The following is a 5,615-nucleotide window of genomic DNA, read 5'->3' on the forward strand; positions in this document are numbered from 1 at the left end:
TTTCCAAAAACTATTAATGCAGAACGGTTTTGTTGTTTATATGGTGGAATGAGCCACAAATGCAACAGAAGCCCAAATTTAAAAAAAGAGAAGATTTTTAGTTTTTTATTATGAATGCAATACATTTTATAATAGATAAAATCTATTACAATTGGAAAATCTGATTTGCTTATAGTTCTGTGAAGAGGAATGTCCAAAATTCCAGCAAACTTCCTGGAGGAAGGATTCCTAAAACCTTTGACCCAGTTTAGAAGACAAAATATTACTACTTTTGCTTCTTTCCGATATTTAGAAAGAAACAAAAATGGTAGTTTTTTTTTTTTTTTTTGGAAAAAAATAAGAAAACACATGACCAGCTGTTTATTGGCCATGGCAATGTGTTTATCATGGTCAATAAACACATGACCATCATAAAGGTCATGTGTTTATTAAATGACTGGATTTCATGTAGGAACATAGTAACACAAGATAGCTTTGTTAGTTCAACTACTTTTTTTTTTCCTAAAATGTGTTTTATTAGAATGCACAAAATTAACTGGAAACTACATTAAGGAAACATCGGTTTAAGAATGTTTCATAGTTAAGGCTTTGATTTATTTACATTTCAGCAAGTTCAATTATTTTAAAAAGGTTATTTCAAGGTTTGTACTTTGAGGACGTGCGAAGGTGCCAGTTTTCTCCATATGGCACTGCTGGGTAACATCGCTGTATTTCTTCATGTTTTTTATCTGCAACTTCACTGGTTGTTGTGTCAAATCTAGGAACTCTGGGTAGTCGGCGTAAACTGACTGAAAATCAGTTAAATTAACCTTAGCCAACTGAAGGAATGCATGAGGGACACATTTTCGTTTGATGGAAAAAAATAAAAATATTTAAAAGGCTTAAGTCTGGAAAAAGTTATGAGTCAATGGTATTAGGGTCTAATTTGTGATTTCATTGTTGAGCTTAAAATGATTAAAATTGTGATCCATGTCTGAATTGAGTCCAAGTCATTTTATGCCAAGTCCACATCTCTGGTAGCTTCACAGTAGAAGAAGAAAACATTAAGTTTTATTTTATTTATTTATTTTACCTTTAATGGCAGAATAAAACCCTGGACTTTAAATTAATTCATTTAATTGGAGAGAATACATTTTTTTTCAAAGTGCACTTTGTAGTTCCTGACCTTTTTTACGCATGAGTCAGAAACATACTCCCCTTAAACAAGAAAAAACACAAGCCTGAAGGTCATGAATAATGTCTAATGGCTCAAATTCAGCATTTGTAAGGTATCATCCCTCTTCCAGTGGAATTTGAACCTGTGCTGACACTTCCTGCTCCAGGAATGAAAACCCCCGCTGAACATGGAAGGCGAGGCCACGTCAGAACAGCTCTCGCCATTTGTGTCGGCCATGTTCCTTTATATATTCTCCTGATCAGAGTCTTCATCTGTACAGAGCAGGCCGACATCTGAATCCACTAGGAAAACACAAAACAAAGCAAAAACAAACCATTTATTTTGTTGCCTTTGCAGTGCCTTTTAAGAACATTCATACTACATTGACTGCTTTATATTCTGCTGTGCTACAACCTCATATTTTAGTGTATTTTATGTCTTTCAAGTGATATGATACATGATACATGGTTTTTGACGTTTATTTTGCAAAGAACAATCTAAAAAGTGTGGTGTGCCTTTGTTTTATTCTGCTTTCCTCATAACTTTCTAGAGTCCACCTTTAAATGCATTAACGCCTGCTTGATGTAATGGTCTAAGGGGGGGGGGGGGCCAGACAGGGCCGTATTTGAAACATTTTCTAGAAGAGATTGTGTTGTTTGCCTTCTAAATCTTTTAGTGTTATCGCATCAGTAAACACTCCGGAGCTCAGTGTGGGGCAGACACCACCACTCTTTTCCTGTCAGATTTCCAAAACAAGCTTTTCTGGCTTCTCTCAACTCATTAGTCATATCCTTCAAACAAAAAACATCTTCTGTGTTTTAAATATTTGCACTGGAACGCCACGAATGCAGGGATATTTAGTTTCCTCCAAACCAGGGGAGGACTTCTCAGAAGGCGATGTTTCCCTCCCGCGTCACGGTAAATTCAATTACTCTGCAGTTTTCTCGACAGGGTGAGCAACAAGTATGAATTTTTCATAATTCTCTGATGGGATGCGTGCCTCGGAGCATGCGTCTCATTTCAGTCAGGGTGAAATGTGCAAAGAGAGCGCGAAGAAAAATTCACATATTCAGAGAAGATAACTGATTGTGGGAAAAAAGTGCAATGAGATTTGATAAAGTACCCTATTTGTAAACCCCCCCCCCCCAATTACGAAAGAGCTTTGAAGAAAATCGCTGACATTTTAGGCTTTATTAGTGTTCCTCCTTTCCCAGCTTTTTGTGAGTTTAAATACCAAAAGATTCACTCCTTCATTAAGCTTTTTTTTTTTTTAAGATTCATGTAACTGGGAAGCTAAAATTTGCGATTGTCTAAAAATATTCATTTAGAAAAAAATGAATTGTCGTGACTCAACAAAACACCTCTATGGGTCAATAAAAGAGGAAAAAAAAATGTCACATTGTCACAGTGTTTTATTTGTTTTACAATTATTATTATTTGGCTCATTGCTTACGATTAGAGACGTGACACCCCTGTGTTTAAAAGCGCGGTGGCAGTGAGGTGATGCATTTATAATAACCCTGCAAAGAGATGACGGATTGTTGTTGGGCCTCTAAATCATTCAGCTTTAGTAGAACTTAAAAGCCAAATGTGGGGCAGGCTTCTAGGCTTTTTTATGCATCTGTGCCTCTGCGTCATACTCCAGTGCTCCACTTTTGCACCCCTCAGACATTCTCAGTTTTCATCTGGTGTCTTTAATGCGTTATATTTTGAATTTTCATCAACAATCTATTTTTTTCCCCACCCTTTTTTGATTGTGCTTCTACAGAAAGTTCAACAATAAGCAGCAGTGTCAATGGTAAAAAAAAAGAAAAATGCTTCAGACGGTAAACACTACAAAGCAACTAAAATGAGAAAAGTGTCTTGTTGCAAAAATGTTGCGGTCTCACTGAATTGCTTTGATTTGCTTTAGTGTCCTTACCCTTAGTTGTTGTCATTGTGGGGTTTCCGTTGTCCCATTGCTCTTCATGTACGGCATTTTCATATCAGCGTTGTCATTCTGCCTGTGAACGGACATGTACATGATATCACGCAAATATATAGAACCCCCCCACCCCCTCATTGTAAAGTTCAGTTCATCTCAGCTCCTCTGGGTCAACAAATTTTAGAGCTGTCTTTCAGTTCAGTTGCAGCTGCAACTTTTTTTTTTTTTTATCTATGTCTCTTTGCACATCTGGAGACTCAGGACTTCTGTCCCATTTTCTACTCTTTTGCAGTCTCTTCCAGGATTGTCCTGTATTTGACTCCATCTGCTGCTCATCAACTCTCACCATCTTCCCTGTCTCATCTGAAGAAAAACAACCCAGCGGTGTAGTGCGGTTTTCCTCTTCGTAAATTCAAATTTCAAAGTTGACCAAAAAGTTCAAATAGAGTCTAATCTGACTGAAGCAGATTCTTCCGCATGTTTGCCGCATGTGACCCCGGCAACCCATGGGTCACATGTTTTGCTGGGGTCAAAGAGGCATCGCTTTTGATCTAGGTCTCTTTGATCTCAACACATCTTTCCAGATGTGCGGAGACCTTTGTAGATCTTTGCCATGGGGTCACGTTGTCTTTCTTCTTGCCGCTTTTCCCTTACGGCCAGATGTGTGGTGAGCACAACAAAATCTGACCTCTGTGTAGTAGGGCTCTGCGGCTCTTCAAGAGTCAGCATGGGCTTCTTTTGTTGAAGTTGAACTTTGCACGGTGAGATGTTCAAACTTTTGGACGAAATTCCAATCAAATACACTGAAAATTCAAAAATCCATTTTTTTTTTTTTTTTTTTTTTTGTTTTTTTTACTTTTCACTGATGTAATGTTTTACAAATTCCAAGAATCTGTAGTCACAACAACAACAAAAAACATGAGCAAAGGTTTGGGACGTCTATTTTTTATTTTTATTTTTAGGTTTTGTCCATGTCTCAGTCTAAAGTAGTAAAAAAAAAAAAAAAAACGTAAATTGCTTTGCAGGATGAGGGCCTCATTAAAAAACAAGGTTCTTTTTTATCAGCTCCTAATTGTGCGAGCCAGATGTTTGCCGTGCTCCACGGTGCCATAGCCACGTGTCATTGTTTGCTATTGCTTGGAGAGTGGGTAAGTAGGCCCTGGGGGGAGATGGAAAGATTGCACTTTGAGTCAATTAGTAGCCACGAACTCGAGAGCGCCGCTATTTTCTCCTCTATCCATCTTCCCATTAGAAAAGCCGGAATACGTGGTTGTTATGAAGGCAGCGCACTTAATCCACACGCCGTCGATCGAGGCTAACCCTTAAATAATCACAGGACTTATTTCAAATCAATGATGCAAGATAAGTCCCTTCTTTCTGTTTCACACTTTCTCCCACACGTGAAACACATATGCATTTTTGTTTTGTATGATTCTTGTACGTGTGAGTGTTCAGAACTCGCTGGAAGCACGTTATGTAATTAGTCCTATTAACTATACATCGCTTCTTTTCTTGTGTCTACATCTAAAAAAAAAAGAAAAAGAACAGTTGAAAAAAATCAAAAATCAAAAATCAAGACTGTAACCACAAGGACATTATTCAATATTATCTAAAAGGTTGATGGTACCAGTACTCACGGTTTGATTTTATTGGAGAACCTCTGGCGCAGGATGATAGCGATGGTGGTCAGGACCATCATGGTGGTGCACATGGTTCTACCCCGGAGAGTTGTCTCCGGCCTCTGGGCCCGTTGCTGGTCTGGGACACCAAAACGTCTTACCCCATTGAAAGTTGTGAATGGTACGGGACGTTAGATTGGGACTTGTGATGGTCGGACTATTCCTGCCTTGGCTCTCACTCGTGATTGGGGCAGATTAGCACAGAGGATTAGCCAGGATCAAGGAGCAGGCTGGTTCTTGCTGGAAGGGCTAGAAGGCAAACAGAGCATGCTGTGTTGCTATTCTGAAAAGAGCCCACACCTTGTTGTTAGCACAGCAAGCCAAATCAAGCTCCTTGTTGCATTTTCATTCAAGGAAGGACACCTTTATTTTTACTTTTTTATTCGAAAAAGGCTTCAAAAAGTGTCACAATGTAAGTCGTGACATTGAAAAAATACATTTAAATGATATTTTGTCTAGACACGCATTGGTAAAAAAATGAATAAATCCTGAAGCTTGCTGTAAGGTCGTAGTATTGATTTTAAACAAGACAGACGATAATTACATTCCATGAGAGAAGGAATTTTAGTATGCGCTTTTTTAGGGGGAGGGGGGAGTCAAATTTCAATGTTTCATAGCCTCAAAAAAAAAAGTATGTAGATAATCTGAGTAAATTTAAAAAGTGCTTTTTAATGACATTTTATTTGTATGGGTAAAAAATAGCTTTTGAAATGGAAAAACATTTTTACTCAAATGGTTAAAACAGTTGTTCCTTTACTGCTTGCTGCAACAAGGAGGCCAGATCCCTGTGCTCTCTGAGCGCAGCTCTGACCAATTCAAGCTTCACAAAGTCGTTCATCAGTTTTCGGAACACACA

At 38.2% G+C, this 5,615-nt stretch overlaps 1 long non-coding RNA gene across 1 annotated transcript; it reads right to left on the reverse strand.

Annotated features, from left to right (window-relative positions):
• Positions 1–330: 330 nt before the first annotated feature.
• LOC106939250 (uncharacterized) lies at positions 331–4,990 on the reverse strand. Its single transcript, XR_001422796.1, has 3 exons — positions 4,718–4,990; positions 3,078–3,159; positions 331–1,458 (listed from the first exon to the last, which is right to left on the reverse strand). It is a non-coding gene; the product is annotated as an uncharacterized LOC106939250 (long non-coding RNA).
• Between the last annotated feature and the right edge of the window lie 625 nt (positions 4,991–5,615).

Source organism: Poecilia latipinna, unplaced genomic scaffold (assembly GCF_001443285.1).
Source record: "Poecilia latipinna isolate Pla-1442-1.1 unplaced genomic scaffold, P_latipinna-1.0 Scaffold2811, whole genome shotgun sequence".
In the NCBI taxonomy this organism is placed as follows: Eukaryota; Metazoa; Chordata; class Actinopteri; order Cyprinodontiformes; family Poeciliidae; genus Poecilia; species Poecilia latipinna.